The sequence below is a fragment of the Vulpes lagopus genome, chromosome 16 (assembly GCF_018345385.1).
Source record: "Vulpes lagopus strain Blue_001 chromosome 16, ASM1834538v1, whole genome shotgun sequence".
NCBI lineage: Eukaryota > Metazoa > Chordata > Mammalia > Carnivora > Canidae > Vulpes > Vulpes lagopus.
This window is the reverse complement of record NC_054839.1, coordinates 25592980-25617697: the sequence shown is the minus strand read 5'-3', so window position 1 is coordinate 25617697 and position 24718 is coordinate 25592980. Positions and strand designations below refer to the sequence as shown.

General features: G+C 35.1%; 1 pseudogene; it reads left to right on the top strand.

Annotated features, from left to right (window-relative positions):
- Nucleotides 1–974: 974 nt before the first annotated feature.
- Nucleotides 975–23464, top strand: LOC121476765 (annotated as a pseudogene).
- Nucleotides 23465–24718: the final 1254 nt, after the last annotated feature.

The window sequence follows — 24718 nt, the reverse complement described above, 5'->3', positions numbered from 1 at the left end:
AATGGTGGCAAATGGAATTGCCTAGAGAAAGAAGATGAGATTCTTTCTTAAGGTAATGATGGAGCACATTGAAATGAAAGAAAAATTATGAACATTGCCCAAACCAAGAGTGACTTCCATTTCTGAGCTAGATCTTACATAGTGCTGTATATACATATAGTTCTTGTAAACAATGAAATAGTACTTTCACAATACCTAAAAACACTCCCTATTAAAATATTTTTCTTCGGCTCCTTTATCTATCTTGAATATTCATAGGTGATATTCAGTATTATTTTTGATCATACTCAATATTGTTTTTGTTGGATTCAGCTCTGTTCCTTTTCCAACAGTTCAAGCAATTTCTCATCATACACAACTATACTTTGTGTGTATGAAGAGTGGGAATGTATGAGATGCTTGTCACGTACCAAATCCTCATGAACTGACTCCATTTCTACCAGTTTGCGATGGTCAATAATCCTTGTATAACTTCATCTGAGCAGGATCAAAAGGAAAGCACCTCTCTATTCTAAAGCATTATCCAATAAACAAGAAATACTTTAAAATCCATTTGTTCCAATGTACGCAATTAGTCAAAAAAAGGCATCATTATTAATTAAAATAGTTCTGATTTTTAAATCATCTTATTCTATAGAAAGTAAAGAATGGTGAGTGCATGTACATATTCATGGCAAGTCCTAAAATGTTTTTTTTCCATAAATGTAATTGGACCAAATTTACTCCAGAAAAAATAATGGTCCACTCTTGGAAGTACATACTATGTTCTACAAGTAAAATTTTCTGGGGGAGGTTGAAATATTCTTTACTTACATTTGCTAGTAAAGTAGCTATTAGACATCTATGCCTATTAAGAACTTCAAATGATACTAGTAGAACTAAGTATTCAATTGTTATATTCATTTCAATTAATTTTAATTTTATAATATGACTATTAGCTATTAGAGTAGACAGTGCAGACTAAACTTGGCAATATGGAGGATGAGGGAGAGGGTGCGGTCTGGTATGACTGTTAGCTTTCTGGCGATAGTCTGCTTGTGTTTCACTTCTTTCTGAGCATGGAAAGTATACTCTTCTTATCTTGGAGCCTTTGTATTTGTATTCTGTTCTACACAGAGGGCCTCACGGATTTCCCCTCTGATGGCTCCTTTTCACCTTTCCTAGTTAAGCTTAAATGCCACCTTCTGAGAAAGGCCTTTCATAATACCGCAGTTGCTAATTTAATATCATCTCTGTTACTACCACTAATTACACTGTGTCTCTACTCTACTATACAGTTTACATCCTCAGCATAACTTATAACTTATTACATATCCTAATGAGTTATGTACCAGTTTACTTGGTGCATATGTGTGTTAACCAATAGGATATAAGGTCCAGAAGGCATGCCTAGACAATCATCATTGTCTCTAGACTGCAGTAATTCCTGCTAGTTCAGTAGTTATTTAGGAATACTTGTTGAATCAATGTGGCTTACTTCCTGATTTATCCTGTCAAACTATATTTTTCTCTCTTCCTTTAAATATATTATTTTAAATATTACTTTAATAAAATATAACTTAATTTTTAACCAGAATTCAGTTACAAAGAAAAAAATCAGAACTATCTCAAAGGCATCTCTACATTCCATTTACAATGCCTTCCTCCTCTATGACAGCCAAATTCTGCCTCGCATTCTTTCTTAAACCCATTCCCGTTTGGCTTTGCCCCTCACACTTCCACCAAATTGTTTTATCAACATTGTAAAAACTTCACGCCAGGATAGATTTACTGCGACCATTATGCTTAAGGTTTGGAACCTCTCACTTTCATTGGTCATTTCTATCTCTCTATTTGGGAGGGATGCTGGTGTAAGTATGTTTAAAAAAATTTTGGAAAAGTAAAATATTTTACCTCACATAGTTAGGAACAATACCTCTTTCCTTCATACTTCTCCTTGAGTGAGGGGATAACAATCCTGGGTGTTTGGGGAATCCACCCAGCCAAGGGCAAGTTGATTTGGAGATACACTAAATTTTGGTTTAATAGGATATATTCATATTGTTTATACTTGCTTTTGTATACAGTTGGTTATTTCTGGCCAAAGTAGGATAAGAATACTTTCTAGGAATACTTCTCACCTTCTATGTAAATCACCTGGAATTGTGACATGAACATGCAGGTGAATGTAGCTTCTGCACTTGGTATCTGGAAGTATGTAGGCAACATACAAGATATGTCTTGAAATATACAGTGCCAGATGCTAGACTGTGGAAAATTCATCCAATCATCAAATATGGAGCTTTGTAAGCCATGTCTTAGTTCTCATGGATGCCTAGTCAAAATGAATGTTGTCACCTGTCAGGAATATACTTGATAATGCAGTACAAACAAGTATATATACATTGTACTTTCTTTTTCCTGTGTGACTTCTGAAAAAACAGAATTTATCAGAAACCATGTTTGTTGGGCCATAACATAAGTAGTAAATACATCTGTATGTGAGGTAAAATTTTAATGAATCTCCATTTATTGGATTGAATCTGAATCTATCTCACACACCATATCTTGAAGAGTATGGTGGCTCTACCCTGCAATAAAATTGCCTGGAAAAATAAGTATTCCAGGGATAATATTTCAAATATTTATCAATAACTCAATGAACGTTACATGAGAATAATTTAATTAAGAATTAGGTTATCGATAGACTATACTGACAACTTAATTTATTTGAATTATTTTCCCCTTAATTTCAAGTTAAGATTAGGAATTACTGATCCTATACAAATTCACATGTTACTAATAAGAGGAAAAAATACAAAATGAAAGAAGACTGGCAGAAGTTTCAATGCCAAAATCTTACTATATTTCCACAGAAACCTATGAATTTTGATGTCAAAATTTGTGAAAGAAACCTTACTAAGTGATAAAAAAAAAAAAAGACCAACCTGCTGGAGAAAAAACTGATGTCTTTTTCTCTTCAGAAATGATCTTGCAATATCCTCAGCATATAAAGAAGTGAACAAAGATTATGTAGCCAAAATTGTACAGGAAAATATATATTGCACACTTGCATCAGGCAGTTACTTAAAAAACACTGTATTATTTTCCCCTGGATTTTTTACTATTTGTCATATATGCCACCTCTCTAAAGAAGTCTTTAATCTGGGGTCCCTGGGTGGCTGAGGCAGTTAAGCTGCTGGCTCTTGATTTGGCTCAGGTCATGATCTCATGGTTCTGGGATTGAGCCCTAAATCCCACTCTGTGCTCAGCAGGGACTCAGACCTCAGATTCTCTTTCCCTCTCCACCTCTACTCCATGTGCTGCTCTCTCTCTAAAATAAATAAACCTTAAAAAAAAGAGAAGTCTGTAATTTGATGCAAAATCTTTTCTCATTCTAAATAAATATATAACATTGTACCTAATTCTAAATGCAAGGATTTAGATTGTTGGATAATATAAATTACAAGCCCCAACCCTGGAAACAGCTGTGGCTCCATGCAGCTCCAGCCAATGATTGATTCTCATTCCTCCGAGAAGCATTTGCTCTGTCTCTCACTCCTTTCTTCTGAATATACTTTTTAAATTTGACTTCAGGGCATAACAATCTCATACTTTTCTTCTTATCATATTCTTTTAATACTTTGGCTTCTTTTGCTTCTACCCACTGTCTTTGAGATTTAATCCAGTCTAGATGAGTACCATCACACTGCAACACAACTGGTATTTTGAAACACTAAAAGTTACACACCCAGCCAAGAACGCCAGACTTCTATATTCATTTCTTACTCTACATTTCTATGTGTGTATCTACTAGACATCCCAAACCTGCTATGATCCAAACTGGATTCCTGATTTTTTTTTTTCAAAACCCATTCCTACAGATATCCAGTCTTAATTAATGGCAACTCCTTACTAGTTATATCTTGCCTTGTATTTTTGACTATGCATGAATTCTTTTTTGAAGTATCTCAACACAGGTATTTTTCCTTAGAAAATTGGTATTTTTCCTCTTTATGCTTGGAATACTATATACCTCAAATATACAGAGTACTCTGTACCTGGCAAAATTTGGTCTTTACTCAAATGCCTCATTTTCAATGAAGTCCTCCAGGGCTAAAATTGAACATCTTATCTTTATAGTACTCAATCTCTTTTATGATTTATTTTCCCATTTAATGTGTTTTTTTATTTTTATACAGTATGTTTACTTTTTTATGTATTTTTTTATGTTTATCTATTCCATTAGACTAAGGGTAGGGAGTTTTTCTTTGTTTTGTTAATTGCTAACTTTACAATAGGTAGAGTCATGCCTTGCACACACAACTCTGTGAATTTCTGAATAGTTAGTAAACAAATTAAAGCTATTAGTTACTTATTTCCCAAAGGTTTTTTATATACCTTTCTACTAAACATGTATCTCTTAATTTTCAAGAGGTGGAAAGAGAGTCATTTAAAACCTCTATAATGAATGAATAAATAAATAATATTCTATTAACCTTCCTGATGTGATGTAAGCTTTCAAAGATTATGCCTATGTAATTCCTTGTTCTGAAATCTAAATTGCAACAGTAGAAAACATCATAGAACCATATGCACTCGATCAATTTATATATGCCATATATAAACAGAATACAATGTGTTATGACACTAGCTTCTACACTAAGTTAATAACGAACACTGGGTGAACACTGGGTGTCTCAGGATATAATTGAGATAAGTTTCACACTATTTATCTTGAAAGAATATCTGAAAGGTTGTGTAATTAATCCAAGAATTGAGGTCCAATCTAGGCTTATTGTAATGGTCGATATATAATATAGCTAATTGGAAATTACAGAGAAAACTTATAATAGATTTCCCATTCATAATATTATACCCTTATAAAATTATTAGATATACACCAGATGTGTGTGTATACCTGCTTTAATAGAACAAATAAAATACTTATTTCTCTAGACAAGTCATTCCCAAAGGAATATTTACTTTGTTTTAATGCATAATTTAATTTTTCCTTTTGAAAGCTTTCCTAACATTTTATTTAAAAAGTCTTTTCCTCAGGACACGTGGGTGGCTCAGCAGTTGAGCGTCTGTCTTCCTCCCAGGGCCCGATCCTGGAGTCCCGGGATAGAGTCTCACATCAGGCTCCCTGCATGGAGCCTGCTCCTCTCTCTACCTATGTCTCTGCCTCTCTCTGTCTCTCATGAATAAAAAAATAAATTCTTTAAAAGAAATTTAAAAATCTAATACATAAATAAATAAAGCTTCTCTCATAATCAATCAATCAATCTAACAAAAAAAGTCTTTTCCTAATAGGTAGCTTTAAAATGATGATTTAACTAATATAAAAATATTCTGGGTATTTCCTTACAAAACCCATTTAAAAAAAAAGCCATTTAGCTTCCATGTTACTTTACAGTAATATCTTGTTTTTATCTGATATGTTTTCAGAAATTTAATAGAAATTTGATTTGAGGCATGCCTGGGTGGCTCAGTGGTTGAGCCTCTGTCTGCCTTTGGCTCAGGTCGTGATCCCGGGATCCTGGGCTGGATCTTTCCATTGTGTTCCCCATAAGGAGTCTGTTTCCCCCTCTGACTGTGTTTCTGCCTCTCTCTCTCTCTCTCTCGGTGTCTCATGAATGGAAAATAAAATTAAAAAAAAAAAAAGAAGAAAGAAGGAAAAAAAGAAAAAAAAGAAAGAAAGAACTTGATTTGAAAGTGTGCTTTATGAAAAAAAGTCCAGGAAAGAAATTAAATGACTGAAGAAGTATGGTTTTACAGTGGACTAAAACATAATACACTTTAATGAGAAAATTTTAAAATTACACGTTAATGATTATCTTATTAATTATAAGATATTATATTAACATATAGTAATGGTCAATATAACCTACATATTAATTATTGTAATAATTAATGAATATTATGGATTTAATTATTGTTGGTTATTAATTAATAATAAATATTTAATAATTTTTAAAAATATATACATTATCTTTATTTGTAGTCTGTTTATCTAGTTTATCTAGTTTTGGAATGAAGTTTGTGTTACTCCCATAAAATTAATTAATCAACTTTAACCCTTTTTCTGTTTCAAGCTACTTGTGTTAGATACTACACAAAATATTAACTTTCAAAATACTATTCCTCAAAATCTTGGGAAAACACATCCATAATATTGCCTGGGCCTGGATATTTTCAGCATTTCAAATTTCACTAGTGTTTATGAGATGATTCATTTTTCATTTTTTTCTTTTCCAATTTTGTGTTTTTCAATAAATTAATGCATCTTGCCTAACTTTTCAAATTGATTTGGGTATTAATATTTGTATTATTTCTTTATCACATTTCAACCTATTATTGCTTTCCTCTCTTTTATTCTGCGTTTTTATTTTAAACACCTTTTTGCTGACATTTCTTGTTAGTATGTTAGATTACTAATATATTTCAAAGTATCACTTTTCAGCTTTATTAATAAAATTTCTGTTGCTATTTATTTCAATTATATCTTATTTTTATTATTGCATTTCTTTCTGCTTTTCTGTTTACTCTTTGGTGGGGTTTTTTTTTTTTTTTGGGTTTTTTAAATAAATTTATTTTTTTATTGGTGTTCAATTTACCAGCATACAGAATAACACCCAGTGCTCATCCCGTCAAGTGCCCCCCTCAGTGCCCGTCACCCATTCACCCCCACCCCCCACCCGCCTCCCCTTCCACCACCCCTAGTTCGTGAAAATTCTAGTGCATTAATTTAATTTTTGTGTTTTTACTTTCATATAGTTATTTATTTCCTTGTGGTAGTGTCATACCTATGTATAATAGTTATCTACTGATGTTAAAAAATTAACCCACTTAATGGCTTAAAACAGTAAACATTATCTCAAAGTTTATATGGATCAGAAATCCTGCAGAGCATAGTGGCTCAAAGTTTCTCATGAGATTCAAGACCAGCTGGTAGTGGTTGCGCGGTGGGGTGGGGTGAGGAGTGGGCCCAGTCTCTTCTGAAGTCATTACTAGGGAGTATCTGCTCCAAAACTGCCAGCATAGCTGCTGGCAAAATTTAGTTCTTTGTGGCTTATGGGAAGGTGACCTCAGTTCTATGCTATTTTGGCCTATCCATGAGCCAGTTTGCAACATGGCAGCTTGCTTCAGCAGAGTAAGCAAGCAAGAGAGGGCAGGGAGTATGGAAGCCATTGTCTTTTTTATATTAATCTCATAAATAATATAACTTTTACCATGTTGTATTATTAAGAAATGAATCACTGGGTCCAGTTCAGTCTCAAGAATAGGGCATTTTACCCATTTTGAACTGTATTCTTCAAATGGCATTCAACTCTACGTATCTTATAATTGGCCTAAGGGTTATGCTTCTTCATATTAAGGGTTATTTGTTTATTTTTATATTTTAAATTCCAGATATATAGGATTTTTAAATAACTATCATGTGTTTATTATTCCTGTCTCTTAATTTAATTTATAGTCCTTGAAAGCCTGACCTCAAAATTGTTGACGGTTCTTGTTTTCCATTTCTGTTCTTCTTTTATTCAGCATATGCTTCTTTATGGCCTTTATATTGATTAAATATATTTTATACTATTTTAGTTGATAGATTTATAAGATATCATAACCCTCCTTCTTTTAAAATGATGTTAATAAATCTAAAGTATTGCAATAAATAACTTTATAATCCCTAAACATTGAACACTTTGAAAAAGAAACACTTACAAAATGCTTCAATAGTTCCAAATTGCCTTGTGTCATAGGAAATGATTTAAAGTTACTGGAGCACTTTATTTCTTTTAAATGTTTCAGTTTGGAGTTGAATAAAGGGGCATTTGAGCATATATTCATTACTGAGAAAATATGACTTAAATAATTTCAGATGTAGTCTTGCAACCTAAATAAAAAGCAAGGAATGAATAGGAGATATCAGTACATGAGCTCAGGACACTTTTTGCTCATATTAGTTTTGGGATAAATTCATTGTCATTTTGGAATAAATTCATTGTCATTTTGAACATTCTTCTAACATTTAATATTATAAGAGAATTTTCTAGCCATCCAGTAATGGAGAGGAAAATATATTTTTAACAATTTCTCCATTTTTTCTTGAAAATGTGTTTGTATTGCCATTGTCATTAAAAATGAAAGAAGTTGGATGTGCCTAACTCTGCAATTTCTAGTGAAGATCAATGTTATTTTGTTTTAAATGAAACAAACAATTCTGTAAAATCAAGCAATGAAAAACATTATCCTCAGTTGCAAAGTAGGTTGGGATTAATTCAGTTTGGAGTGAAGGCTAGGCTAAGTCACATAGAAATTGGATTTACTAACTATTCAGGCCTAATTGAAAATCTGTATTAAAAGTATCAATCTGGGACTTTTAAAAAATTATTTATTTATTTGAGAGAGAGAGGACAAGCAGGGAGAATGTCAGAGGGAGAGGGAGAAGCAGGCTCCCTGCTGAGCAGGGAGCCGGATTTGGGTGCTTGACCCCTGGACCCTGGGATAATGATCTGAGCCAAAGGCAGATGCTTAATTGACTGAGCCACCCATGTGCTCCTCACTCTGGAATTTTTAAAAGATACTCTACAGGTTCAATAATAATAAAGTTTCCAAATATCAATTTTGCATTTTTTCTCAGTATTACTTTGGACAACACGGCATACATTTTCCAAAAACCAAGAAAGAAATTCTGTGGATTTTGATAAAATAAACGCTCTAGGTTTCTGGTTAATGATGGTAAATGGAGCATGTTCACTTCTTCCCCTCTGAAACTCTACTAAAATGAAGAGTAAAGATAATGGAAGAGAGGATATTATGACACAATTCTACTAAAATTTAACTCTTTATTTTGAGATAACTAAAGATCCATATACAATTATTGTAAGAAACAATACAGATAAATCCAGTATATCCTTTGTCCAATTTCTTCCAATCAGAACATTTTGCAAAACTATTAGAACACTGTATCACAAACTTTCCGTTTATAACAAGGAACCCTCACACTGCCGTTTTAGAGCTGCATCCACCCATCCCACCTTCAGACCTGACTTAACCCCTGGCAACCACTAATCTGTTCCCAATTTCTATAATTTTTTAAAGATTTTATTTATTTATTCATGAGAGAGAGAGAGAGAGAGAGAGAGAGAGAGAAAGAGAAAGGCAGAGACAGAGGCAGAGCAGAGGGAGAAGCAGGCTCCATTCAGGGAGCCCGACATGGGACTCGATCCCAGGTCTCCCGGATCAGGTCCTGGGTTAAAGACAGCGCTTAACCGCTGCACCACCGGGGCTGCCCCCAATTTCTATAATTTATATATCTCAAGAATTCCCTATAAATGGAGTCATATAGTATCTCATCTTTCTTTGTTTTTGTTGTTGTTTTCACTCAGTTTTCAATTCTCTGGAGAGTCATCCAAGTTGTTAGGTCTATCTGTGTTCTATTCCTTTGTGTCTGAGTAGTATTCCATGGTATGGTTTGACCACACTTTATATCTTTGTGTGGATAGATAGATAGATAGATAGATAGATAGATAGATACACAGTTTGGGGTTATTACAGATAAAGCTTCTATAAGCATTCATGTACACAGGATTTTTTTGAACATAAATCTTCATTTCACTCTAGTTTATCTTTTCTCTTAATAAGGATATTTTAATATGTTTTTTTTTGCAGAGCAACAGATTTTAATGTTGATGAGGCCCAATTTACCTTTTTTTTTTTCTTTTTAAAAGGATCATGCTTTTAGTGTCAACTCTAAAAACTCTTCTCTCCTCATAACCTATTTTCTCCTAGGCTTTCTTCTAAAAATTTTATGATTTTTTACTTAAGCACCTGACCCATTTTAGGTAATTTTTATATAAGGTATGAGATTTAGGTCAAGGGTTTTATTTTGTTTTGGTTTGGGTTTGACTATAGAAATCTAGTTTCTACCATACCATTTGTCAAAAGGATGTCTTTCCTCCATTGTGTTGGCATGTTTATGGGCAGCCCCTGTGGCACAGCGGTTTGGCACCACCTGCAGCCCAGGGCGTGATCCTGGAGACCCTGGATCGAGTCCCACGTCAGGCTCTCTGTATGATGCCTGCTTCTCCCTCTGCCTGTGTCTCTGCCTCTCTCTCTGTGTGTCTCTATGAATAAGTAAAAATAAAATTGGAAAAAAAAAAAAAAGAAATATGCTGTGTTGGCATGTTTAGCAAAACTTGGTTGGGCATATTTATGTGGAACCAATATTTCTGGTTGGTATTCTGTTTCATTGATCCATATGTCTGTCCCTCCATTAATACCATACAATCATGATTTATATAACTTTTATATAAGTCTTAAAATTGGGTAGATTTATTCTCCCCACTTTATTCTCTTTTAGTATTATTTTAAGTATTCTAATTAATTTGCATTTCCATATAAATTGTAGAATAATGATTTCTACATAGTCAAGAAAACTTTCTGGGATTTTTACCAGAATTGTCTTAGACATGTAGATCAATTCAGGGACAGTTTATATCTTTACTATGTTGAATATTCTAATCCATTAACCTAGTACTCTTGACTCTTGAATGACAAGGGTCATTTTTGAATTGTGCAGGCCCACTTATTTGTGGATTTTTTTTCAATAAATACAGTACAGTAATCTAAGTGGATTTTCTCTTTCTTCTGATTTTCTTAGTAACATTTTCTTTTCTCAAGTTTACTTGATTGTAAGAATACGGTATATAATACATAAAACACAAAAAATTTATGTTAATTGCCTATGTTACCAGTAAGGCTTCTGGTCAACAGTAGGCTTTAGTAGTTAAGTTTTGGGGGGAGTAAAAAATAAATGGATTTCAACTGTGAGGGGCTGTTGTCCCTGATTCTCATGTTGTTCAAAAGTCAACTATATGTCTCTCCAGTTACTTAGATTTTTTAAAATGTCTTGCATCAGCATTGTATAGTTTGCAGCATATAAGTCCTATACATGTTTTATTACATTTACACATAAATATTTCATTATTTTTGAGCAATCATAAATTATATTTGTAATGTAGTTTCCCACATATCAATTACTGGTATATAGAATATATCTGAATTTTAAAACATGTGTCCATGCATTTTGTGACCTTCCTAGTTCTAGAAGATCTTTTATTTCCTTTTTTCCTGGGTTCCTAAGGATTTTCTATACAATCATATTATCTGTGAGTAAAGTTTTTTTTTTTTTTTTTCTTAATGAGCTTTATGACTTTTATTTCCATCTCTTGCCTTACTGGACTCAGTAGGATTTCCAGTATCATTCTGCTTGCTTTGGGTTATTTCACTCTTCTTTATCTAAATTACTGAGAAAGATACTTAGCTTATTAATATGATACTTCCTATCTGTTGTAATGTATCTACTTATTTCTATAAATTTTCCTTTAAACTCTGCCTTAGCCAAGTCACACAAATTTTATGTTGTTGTCATTTTCACTTGATTCGATGTTTTTTTAAATTTCCTTTGTGATTTCCTCTTTGACCAACGGATTATTTAGAAATGTGTTGGATAGCTTCAAAGTGTTTGTGGAATCTCCAATTTTTTTTATATTATGAATTTCTAATTTATTTCCACTTAATTCAGAAAATTCAATCTATATGATTTCAGTTCTTTAAATTTATTCAGGTTTGTTTCTGACCAGGTTATTGTCTATATTGATATTTCTTTTGTGAGGACCAATAAGTTATGTGTTTTATGTTATTGGATCTGTTTTGTTGACTAAATAATGTTGGTTAATGTATCGTTAAATTTTTCTGTATTTGTACTTACCTTTTGTATATAATTTTTCTTTTTTTAAGATTTTATTTATTTAATCATAAGAGACAGAGACTAAGGCAGATACATAGGCAGAGGGAGAAGCAGACTCCCATGGGGGAGCAGGATTTGATCCCAGGAACCCAGAATCATGACCTGAGCCAAAGTCAGACACTCAACCACTGAACTACCCAGGTGCCTCTATCTAGTTTTTCTATCAAGCTTTAAGAGGGTGGTTAAAATTTCTAAATATAATTGTTATTGAAACATTTTTTACATTTGTGCTTTAAAATGGTTGACAGATTATTCCTCAGATCTGCCACCTGGATGTTGATAGCTATTTTCTTCCGTTGACTTAAAATCATTTTGGTTCTTGGTATGACAAGTGATTTTCTATTGAAATATGAGCATTTTTATATTATATTCTGATTTTCTGGATTTTATTTAAATGTGTTTTAGCTGGTTTTCTCTGATTCTCTTCTAGTAGTAAAAAGGAGCTTGCTGCCTTGTTATGTCAAATGGAGGTAGAAGTTCAGGTTTACACCTTGTCCTCCATTAACATTGTGGCAGGTGGCTGGGTGGCATCTTATTTTTGCTCCTATGGGCTTGAGATAGAAATTCCAGCTCATCATGTGGGTCAAACCATAGTTAGGGTGGCCTCGTTATCACTGGCTAAAAATTCTGATTTCCCACCAGGCTTCTGACACTGTCACCATGGGGAATGGGAGGAGAGTTTCATACTGCTAAGTAGGGGTAGAAATCCAGGTTCTCCACATGGTCTGCACTAACATTGTAGGTTGGGGACAGGGAGCTCATTATCTACCAACATTATGTACCTATCCTCTGATACTACCTTGGAGGAGGATAAGTGTGTTGGGGCTTATCTTTATAGCTTCAGAAGGATGGAACTCTATTCATCCTTCTTGCTTTGGCTGCTATGGATGGTACTGGGTCCATAAGTGTTTATATAGTGCTTGACTGGAGTAGTTTAGTTATTGTTTAAAATTTTTCTGTAATGCCAGGAAGGCCACCCTACACTGTATATTATTTTTGAAGACTTTGTTTTAGCTTTAGTTGGTTTTGGCTCTTTCCAAGATAACACTTTTCAAAGAGTAAAGTTTGTGCCTACCCAGAACCCCACTCCAACCTTCCATGTAACTAGGACTCTGAAATGCCTTGTACAAATGGCTATAGGACTACTTTTCTGGGTAGTTCAAGGCTGTTTGTTAGATTTCCTCTGAGTATGGACCATGCTACCAATGTATGCTCCACTAGGTCCAAGGTGACCGAGAGAAACGTTTTGTAAAGAATACAGATTGAACTCAGTTATGGTAGTAGAGATGTTTGCATGGATATGGTGAAGCACTGTAATGTGTAAAAAATAAGTGGGTATATGCTGAGAAGGGGGTCAGGTAGTACGGAGAAACAGCATTATCCCTATATACCATTGTATCTTGGCATGGAATTCCAAGGGATTTAAGAATTCTAAATTTCAATGTGGCCACCCAGGTTTCATAAAAGTATTTTTTATTAAGTAAGGAGAATAGAACACATTTTTCAGAGTATGTTAACATGATTGACAATTTTTTTATATTTAGGCATATGGTATGTGGCTCTCCATTTTTTTTAAAGATTTTGTTTATTTATTCATGAGAAGCACAGAAAGAGAGAGAGGCAGAGACAGGCAGAGGGAGAAGCAGGCTCCACGCAGGGAGCCCAATGTGGGACTTGATCCTGGGACACCAGGATCACACCCTGGGCGGAAGGTGAAGCTACACTACTGAGCCATCCAGGGATCCCATGGTCTACATTTTTACTTTTGCCTCAATCCCCATGAAAGTTCATGTCTGAAATTAAAGGAACTTTAGTAACAGAATTGTAGACTAAACCTCAAGAAATTTCCAAGATATTAAAATAAATATAAGAGAATAATGAATGAGACATGTCTTGTAGGATCAATTTTTTAAAAAGTATAACATTTGCATTATAATGGTAGAATTTATAGAAAGAATGATAGAGTAAAAGGAAAGATAAAAATGTTCATTGTGATAATACAATAAAATTTCCCAAGGTAGAGAGTCATGGTTTTCCAGATTGACAGAAACCCAGAACACAGCAGGGGGAAAAATCCATTTCAAGAAATTCCATTAAGAGTATTAGAACACCTGAAGTGAGAGAAGATGCTATATCTGGGGGCTATGGGTGGAGGAAGCAAATACAAATGGCAGTGGAGCAAAAATGGGAATTGCACCAGAATTCTCAACAGCCTAGGAAACTATAAAAGAAATGTAAAAAACAGAAGAAAGAATTTTACATGTAAATATCAGAAAATTGGCCTCTCATAAACTGCTCCTCAGGAAGCTACTATATGCACCAGTACCTAAGGAATGTACAGAAAATGAGAACTTCTGATCCTCGAAATACTTGCTCCTCACAGTTATGATGAAGAGAAATTGCAGCAATGCAATTTTGCTGCAGAATTAGAGAGCAACCTGCCTGAAGGACATAAGTTTCTGCTTGTAAATATTTCAAAAACAAAAACTGCCGGTGCACTTTGCAGTCTGCTAGACCAGAAGATCTCAGCATCAAATAACTAGCAGAAGTGTATATGACACATTAAAAGCTCAAGTGTGCTCTGAAGAAGGTGGCATCTCTTGAAAAGATCTGTGTTGTTTAGCATTCTGGAAAACACTGAGTTGATGAGTAACCACAGATGTCTGACTTATGTCAAGTGACAGGCAGAGCTCCTACAATGCAAACCTTCGCGAAGACAGGAAAGACAAATTTTACTCATGCTCTACTACCATGGTTTGGCAAACTAATTCTTTTTGTACCTTATCCTTTGAAATTATATAAGAAAGCATTTATTTTTGAAAACTTTAAAAAAAAATAAAAGTAAAAATAAAAAATAAAAAGAAAACTTTTGAAAGAGGTTATGACACGGTTTTGAATATGAAAGACATTCAAGTGGTTTTTGTTTTGTTTTTTTTTTACCATTGCTGATGTTTATTTCTTTAACTTGAAGAAATTTACTTATTTATTTATTTTTAAAGATTTTATTTATTTATTCATGAGAGACACAGAGAGAGGCAGAGACACAGGCAGAGGGACAAGGAGGCTCCAAGTAGGGAGCCTGATGTGGGACTCGATTCCAGGACCCTGGGATCACGCCCTGAGCTGAAGTGCTCAACCACTGAGCTACCCAGGCGCCCCAAACTTGAAGAGATTTAGACAAAGGTTGAAAGAATTATACTTTTCTGTGAATTGTTTTCTTGCTTTTCTTTCTCTTCTTTCTTTCTTTTTCCTTTCTTTTCCTTCCTTCCTTCCTTCCTTCCTTCCTTCCTTCCTTCCTTCCTTCCTATTTTCTCTTTTTTAGGTTATATATTCTTATAGTCCTAGTACATATAAAATAGCTCTATGTAATTTTAGTTAGGGTTACTGAAGCAAGACCAGTTATAAAGCTGTTTACCAAGATAGTTTGACAAGCTAACATTAACGATATCTAGAGTGTGTACTAGAAATCACGTGACACATGAGCTGGGATGGTTAATTCCATGTGTCAGTTTGGCTGAGCCATAATGCTTAGATATGTGGTCGGATATTCTATATGCTCCTGTGAGGGTGTTTTCGAGTAAAATTAATATTTAAATCAGTGCTTAAATATGCTTTACTCAAAGTAAAGCCCTCTGCATACTGGTAGGCCTCGTCTAGTTGATTGAAAACCTAAATTGAATGAAAGAAATCCCTCCTCCCCCTGAGAGAGAAAATTCTTTCAGGACTGTCTTCAAACTTCACCAGCAACATTGGCTCTTCCTGGGTCTCCAACTGCTCTGCCTTTGGACACTTTCCTGTGTCTCCAGCCTGCTGGCCTCCCCTCATCAGATTTTCAACTCAACAACTTTCCACTATCAGGAAAACAAATTAACTGATTTTTTTTTTCTCACTCCCTCTATATGTACATTCCTCCTGTTGGTTATGTTTCTCTGGAGAACCCTGACTAGTATATAAACCAATGTATTTTTTTCCTCTTTCTCACATATATATACACCAATAAAAGACTATATAGTAGGTTTATTAATTATTCCTAAATTACAAATGAGAAAACTGAGGTTTTATAAAGTTCATTTAATTTTTCCTGTATTATACATTAAGTGACAGAACTAGAATCTAAATCTTGAGCTGACAGTAACATTTATGTATTGCACTTTATAAGCTAATATTAAAACAAGCTAGTTAACTTGAGAAATTAAAAATCTGGCAATTGTGGCCACTGGCAAACCATCATAATCCATCAGTAATTTTATAATTTAAGTTGTGGACAATCTGTAAATGTAAATGTGGCATAAACATATTGGGAGTAATGCCCTAAAAGGTAGAAGGCATGACTGCTTCTGTAAGTTATAAGCAGTCATAGATTAAAGTTTTTAGTTCCTAAAATCAGCACTTTTTTATGTTTAAAAACAATATAGAGAAGGTAAAATATAAACTATTTTGAGTATTTTCAAATTTTTAAATCACAAAGAATATTGAAGATTTAGAGAGAAGAAAGGAAACAGATTAAAAACAAAAAGTAAATCCATTAACAACCCAAGGCAAAGAAATTATTCATTGTTCTTCTGTTTCTTTTATTTTTCTATGAATATATGAAATTTAATATTCACTACCTTTTAAGTACATAAGGAAATTTTTATTCTATACAACATTTTTCAAGTCTGAATTGTTACTGTTTTTATATTGTCTCTATAGTATTCTGTAATACAATTTATTTAACTTCATTTACTTGTTTTGAGGCATTTAGATTTCTACATTTTGCATGTTATAAATAAGGCTTTTATGAGCATTTTCTACATAATGTTGAACATCCTCTGTGCACTGCTCTGATTATTTTCCTATTATAAATTCTTAAAAAAAGGATTTTATTTATTTTTTCATGAGAGATGCAGAAAGAGAGGCAGAGACACAGGCATAGGGAGGAGCAGGCTCCATGCAGGGAGCCCAACGTGGGACTTGATCCTTGGACTCCAGGATTATACCCTGAGCCAAAGGCAGATGCTCAACCACTGAGCCACCCAGGCATCCATTATAAATTCTTTTAAGTGAAGTTACTAATCCAGTATCATCTGAGATAAACTAACAAACATTTAAAAGTTATTAATGAATTTCCCATTCTTTGCTCTCTAAATCTGTTTTAGAAACTATTTATAAATGTAATTTGCTATTTGATTTATGTTCGACTTAAACATAGAATGTTTTCTAAGATCAGCTGTTTCAATTTAGAAATGCAATGTGTTATTTTAAATTACTTTAATGTCTGAATGGAAACTAAAAATATTAATTTCAATCCTGAGTGAATTTTGTAGCAAAACTACAATATCCTGATAATCCAAGAGTAGAATAATATCTTAAATATAGCTTTGCAGTAGTTGACCAATTATTTGAGTTTTAATTTTTCAAAGAGAATGAAATACCCTAAAACTATCTAATTATAATACCAAAGCAGAATACTATGAGACCAAATGCAGCTTTTGTGCAATGATGGAAGCTTTAAAGCTCCTTCCTTAATTGTGATAATTTGGAACAAATTAGGGAGTCTTGTGGTGAGCAATTGTCTAGTCACAGATCTCTTCAGTGCACTAAATCAAGGTGCAAGGAAACTTGCTGAGCAGAACTCTCAAATCTGAGAGTGTTTCGTTAACCAGAGGTCAGCTTAAAATTACTTTTTATCTTCCTAATACTTACTAGAATAGCCATCTTTGCTTTTGTGAATATTGTAATTAGGGTTTTATTTTTAAAGCACAAAACATATAGATGACATTACTGTGTAATTACAGAATTAATATAATGTCTCTAACAATTTTCTCTATTAAAATAAAATTGCTGTTTTACATTATTTCAGCTTACTTACAATATAATTGTGAAATACCGTATTTGGAGTTCCCTTGATCCATATTAGCATTCTCTATAAGCTTTGTTCTAAATAGCAATAAGCATTTGATAGTAGTGACTCAATGGAGTTCAATTAAAGGTCAAGGATTCTAGAGGGAAGCATAGCAGCAGAATTCCCTCTACAAGTGAATCTAACATGAGGAAATATCTTACAGAAAATGCTGTCCTAACATACAGTCTTAAATAGCTGGCAGAGCTTTTGTTAAACTGATTATCCTTCAAGAGTTGTTTTAAAGGCCCGTATCCCTGTGAAGGTACTCAGTTAACATATGTCATCACTGATTTTTTTTTTCTTTATTCTTTGACCTGATTATTTTAAAATAAGCTATTTGCTACATTCTAGGCAACTAGATGTAGCTTATTGACTAAATAGACTTAAAAACTCTCTGTCATTTACAAACCATTAAATAGCTATCTGAAAAATTTTTAAAAAGAAAAAAAATGAAAACTGTATGAGGAAATAGAGAATTAACATAGAACCAAGTAAGCTAATGAAAAATATCTTTTTTTTAAACTTGTCATTTGAAAGTCTCAAATCAGCTTATACTGAAATGTTCTGAAAAAAACATTTTCCTAGAGTATTCTGCGACTCAAAATTCACTTGTTTAAAAAGAGGGTAAAAGGCTTTGTGTTAGCAAAAAGTGTTCTTCAGAGTTAACATGTTAACTAACAACATTTTCTCCTCCTCTGTGGGGGAGCATAACTTATGACTAATAGCTATCTCCTTGTAGTCAGCTATTAGTTTTGAATTCAGTCATTTTGAGTTATTGGTAGGCTTTATGCAATGCTGATGTGTTTTTGTTAGAAACTCAAAGATATTTGGGGAAAATAAATTGATACTTATTATTATGATAATAATTATTACATTATTAAAGAATAATTTTTCAGTATATATACATATTTCTAAGGATATATCTTTTGCATTTAGAAAATTGCAGTGTTCCAGAATTCTTTTACTTATGTCTTTGTAGCTTACTTCTAACTTAATTATACATATTTTATATCCACAGAACAAATATATAAAGATACAATAAGAATTATAATTAAAATATTGATTAGCATAACATCCTCATGAATTTACTATTTGAAAATACATATATACTCTTTTGACCAAACCACTGATGATGTAATATATAATTTAAGACATTAATAGTTAAAATATTATTACCAAAATTAACAATTCTGTACTAGTCAACATGTATTGTTTATCAGAAGTTATGATGTTGGGCAAGTTAATGAAATTCTCTGAAATTCAGATTTCTTATCTGTAAAATGTAGATAAGAAAATGTACCTCATGGAGATGCTCAGAGAATTGGCTAAGTTAATATGTGTAAAGCACTTAGAACTATTTGAGAGACAGAAAACAAGGACAGATTATTTAAGGAAAAAAAGTTAAAAATAAAGCCTTGTAGATGTCCATGTTTCACTTTACAAAAACAAAATAAGTTTTCATTTTTATATACTGATATAGTGATAAAATACTCCTAAAATTTCAAAAGCATATTTGCTATTTTCAGGTAGTACCTAGAGAGTCACACACAATATTATTGAATGAGAATTTAACAAAACATGTTCTTAAGTGTATTGTGTTTTGTTTTGTTCCTGGAAATTAAACCTCTGTGAAATGGAATTTTTCTTTGATCTTACTTAATGGACTAAGACTATCAAAATCTCTGAAGTGTAAAGGACTAGAAGGGCCATATAATAAAACACCATTTTTTTTTTACATCCAAAGAAATGTATACTGTAAAATATGAAGTGGCTTGCTGAAAAGAGTCCTATAATTTATTTTATTTAGTAGATATATTATTCAACCTTAGAATTTAGGTCTCCTTAATTCAGGTCCAATGCTCTCTTTACACAATAAATGAAAATTTGGTTACTACTATTATTCTGTTTAAACATTAGAATTATGCGAGGAGTTTTTTTGTTTGTTTGTTTGTTTTTTTAATATATCACTGTCCATTCATTGTCTCTAATCAGATCAAGTGGATCTAAATCTCTAAGGGATGGATCTTGGCATTTGCAAAAAATCAAGATACTTGATTTAATGTTGATTAACCAAGCCTTTACCTTTGCTCTTACATAATACCCTACAGTTTTACTCAATGGAGACTTCAGGGTTCATGAACAACCCCATATATAGATATTCAATTTAGCAAGCATTAGTCTACCATTTTTTTCCCTACTGTATTTCCTCTCTTTTATTCCTCCTATCATTTCTTGAGGCCACTACAAAGTCACTCTATCTCCCAGATCATGGTTGTTCTCAGGTGATCTACCCCCCAGGTATACAATGCTTTGGTTTCAGTGCATAATTACCTAGAAAAAAAGGCTTTCTGCACATCATCCATGCCACACTTTGTCACTTGGGAGCTTAAAGAATGGAGTTTCTGAGATTATTGTTTCAGATTCTTCCCCTCAGACCTTGTTTATGGAATATAACTCACCAAATTTGAACAACTATCACTACAGGAAAGACATCTAAAGAATACAAGCAAACTAGTCTAATAATTACATTCCACAAAACTGAGCATTTACATTTATGTTAATGGTAAATTCATAGTTGTTGAAAGGACATTTACTTATACTTGGTTAGAGTCTATTCTGATAATTTTCCAAACCAAAGAAATTGTCCACAATTTATTGAAGTGTGTTATATATAATGTAGAGATAAACTTGTTTTCAAATTAAATAATAGTTATAAAATAAATAAGTTCTAGGGCTCTAATATATAGCTTGATGACTATAGTTATTAATACTATACTGTGTACCTGAAGTTTGCTGAAAATAGACGTTAAGGGTTCTCATGACACACACCCTACACATACAAACAGGTACCTATGTGAAGTGGTAGATGTGAGATATGTTAGTCGGCTTGACTATAGCATTTATTTCAAAATGTATAGGAATATCAAAGCATCATGTTCAATACCTTAAATATACACAATTTTTATTTCCCAATTATACCTTAATAAACCTGGAAAAAATTAATAGCAGTCTTTCTTCACTACTTACATTGGTAAAAATTTTTAAAAATCTAGGGACATCTGTGTGGCTCAATTGGTTAAGCATCTGCCTTCAGCTCAGGTCATGATCTCATGATGGAGGGGAGGTGGGTCCTGGGATCTAGCCACATGGGGCTCCCTGCTCATTGGGGAGTCAACTTCTCCCTCTGCCTCTGCTGCTCCCCTCCAGTCTGCTCATGCTCTCTCTCTCTCTCTCTCAAATAAATAAAATCTTTATAAAAAAGTCTAAATTTGCTAGTGTCAGCATATTAAGTTTTTATTTCCAATAACATAAAATTAAAGTATACGTATAATATGTTTATTGACAAAGTAGATTCTAAAGTAGATTAACTTCAGGATCTTCTCCTTTCCTTTTTAATTGTACCCTCTGCATGTAGGTGAAGATTTATGACTTCCTTAACATCCGGTTTATGAGGATGAAAAATAACCTATACTGTATAGTATCCCTATTTTTTATAATAGAGACTTGCTCAGATTACCTCTGAGCAAGTTAGAGACAGAAACATATAACCCCCATCAAATAAATATTTTTTTCACATAAGTTTAAAGTTGTTTCATCCTATTTAAATTATTATTCTTGGGACGCCTGGGTGGTTCAGTGGTTGAGCGTCTGCCTTTGGCTCAGGCCCTGATCCCGGGGTCCTGGGATCCAGTCACTCATCCGGCTCCCCATAGGGAGTCTGCTTCTCATTCTGCCTATGTCTCTGCCTATCTCTCTGCGTCCCTCATGAATAAAAAATAAAATAAAAAAAATAAATTCATTGTTCTTGGATACTTCTAGGAAGTTTCACAGTATAATCAGTTCTCTGCCTATTTCAATAAGAAAATAAATTAGCAAATGATTATCTTTAACTCTTTTGTAAATTATAAAAAGTATATGATGTTTTAGGCTGGCAAGAGATAATTTTTGTTTGTTTGGCTCTAATTAATAAAAAATAAAGAAGCATAATGAAAAGAATAGAAAAACTTTAAAAATCACATATAATTTAGTATAAATAATAGCTAATAGATATTAAAAGGCATGTATCGGCTCTCCCAGGGAGGCGAGATAGGCAAGCGGTGGCGAATTCAAGGGACACTGAAGGAACGATGAATACAGTAAGGAGAAGCTGGTGTGCATGCTGCTGCTGCTTTGTGGAGCAGCCCTCACCTTGCCCAGCCGGGAGATCCACACACGATTCAGAAGAGGAGCAGATCTTACAGAGAGGGAGCTGCAGAGACCAGAAGCCCCCCACGCTGTACGGCCCGAAGGAGTCGTGGCTGCGGCCGGGCCTCGGGGCAACCGCGTGGAGGCCTGCAGGTGCGCGGGCGGGCGGCCGCGGGGCCACCCGGTGCCCGTCACAGGCTGCAGCGAGCCCGGGGGCTTCAGCGGCGGGCCGGGCCGGCAGGCTCTGTGCTTCGCGGATTTCGTGTGCCAGTGTCCTGAAGGGTTCCTGGGGGAGACGCTGCGAAATAGAGGCCGGTGCCACCTGCTACAAGGACCAGGGCATCACCTACAGGGGCACGTGGAGCACGGCGGAGGGCGGGGCCGAGTGTGCCCCCTGGAACAGCAGCGCGCTGGCCCTGAAGCCCGACGCCATCCGGCTGGGCCTCGGGAATCACAATTATTGCAGAAACCCCGATGGGGACTTAAGGCCCTGGTGCTACGTGGTCCAGGCCGGGAAGTACAGCACGGAGTTCTGCCGCAGCCGGCCTGCCCCGAGGGAGAGAAAGGAGGACTTCTACTTTGGAAAAGGGTTGGCATACGTGGCACCTACAGCCTCACCACATCTGGTACCTCCTGCTCCCGTGGAATCCCAGGGTCCTCGCAGGCAAGTTCTACACACCTGGGCCTGGGCAACCACAATTACCGTGGGAACCCAGATGGGGATGCCAAGCCGTGGTGCATGTGCTGAAGGACCGCAGGCTGACGCGGGGATACTGTGATGTGCCCCAGGGCTCCACCTGTGGTCTGAGACACTACAAGCAGTTAAGGGAGGGCTCTATGCAGACATCACCTCTCACCCCTGGCAGGCCGCTCTCTGTCAAGTGCAGGAGGTCACCAGGAGAGAGGTTTTGTTTGTTTGTTTTGTTTTGTGGGTGGGGGGTGGGATACTGATCAGTTCCTGCTGGGTCCTGTCCGCTGCGCACTGCTTCCAGGAGAGGTTCCTCCCCACCACCTGAAGGTGGTCTTGGGCAGAACATACAGAGAGGTCCCTGGAGAGGAGGAGCAGAAATCTGAAGTAGAAAAGTACATCATCCATAGGAATCTGATGACGACTCTTAAAACAAGGGTATTGCGCTGCTGAAACTGCAGTCGGATCCGCTACACTGTGCCAGGAGAGCGATGCTGTCCGCACCGCCTGTCTCCCCGAGGCCGACCTGCAGCTGCCCCACCACTGGGCAGAAGGTGAGCTGTCCGGCTGCGGCAAGCACCACGCGTCTTCTCCTTTCTATTCTGAGCGGCTGAAGGAGGCTCGTGTCAGGCTGGACACATCGAGCCGCTGCACATCGCGGCATTTGTCTAACAAAACCATGACGAGCAATATGCTGTGTGCCGGAGACACGCGGAGTGGTGGAAACCAAGCAAACCTGCACGACGCCTGCCAGGGAGACTCAGGTGGCCCCTTGGTGTGCATGAAGGACAACCGCGTGACCTTGGTTGGCATCATCAGCTGAGACATTGGCTGTGGACAGAAAGACGGTCCAGGTATATATACCAAGGTTACCAATTACCTAGACTGGATTCAGGACAACATGCAACTGTGACCAAGGACATTGAATTCCCTGAAATCATGGGAGACTCTGCTTCCTCCACTTCAGAAGACACATCAAGCCGAGTGCTTCTTCACAGAGCTGAGCCATCACACAGTGTAAGTGGGTGGCAGGGCAGGGGACACCCAGAGGAGAGGGGAGAGGATAGGTTTTCATAGGTACTTCCTGTTTTAGAAGTTTTCAGGGCTTAAGATCTGATTTCAGAATGTCAGCCGACAAGAGGGATAAATGCCAACTCCTCCTGGAAAACCACCTCGAGGGCAGAAGAGAGGTAGAACAAAAGCCCCACCTCCTTATCTGTCAACATGAGAAGCTTTGGAAGTGGGACCGCAAAGATAAAAGCATGTCTCAGTGAAAAAATAACTAGGTCCTTCAGGAATGAAGGATTGCTTTAGAAATGGAATGTCTATTTATAGGTCACAAGGAAGCCGACTAGGGCCTCCTAATAAGGGATGGGCTGGCTGGCCAGATCATGTTCCTCAACACCACCTTTTAAATCAAATATTTGGCTTTTCCCTTTCTCCACTCTATTGCTCTTGGAAAGAAATCTTTTTGTGTATAGTGTAAGTCCTTTTCTTTATAAACTTCATAATAAAACGGAAGACTTGTATCATTTTAATAACTGATAAACTAGGCTTTAGTATATTTATATCAATCTGTTTTTACTTGTTGCCACATCCATGTATCATACTGTGCTGAAATAAATTATTTTTCACATATTTTCCCAAAATAAAATATAAAACAAAGTATATTTATCTTCATAATATTTTAATTGTGACATACAGAATTCCTATAGTTTTTTCTTGTTGCAGATACATTGTATTATAAAATACTTTACTTACTTAAAAGTGGAGGTTTAGGAAATGAAATATGCAACTTTTATAACATACCTCTGAATTACATTATGAAAATGCAACATGCATTCTTTCTTAAAACCTGCAAATATTTTAAAAATGCAGATTCTCCCATATTATATATTTTATACATATATACATGTATGTGGCTTTGATTTACAACATCAAGATAAGCAAAATAGCTTTATAATGATTTTATTCTTATTCATAAATTGACTTATGAATAAGAATCTATACAGTGAATCAAATTACCTTAGCACTGTAAGTTTTTAAATAAATGATTGAAAAGCAAAAATGCTTCTTTTGGCTTTCAACTTTTTTTTTTCAAATTAGTACAGTTGCTTGAGAATATGAAAGATAAGCATATGTACAGTTCCTTAATTATGTTGATTAT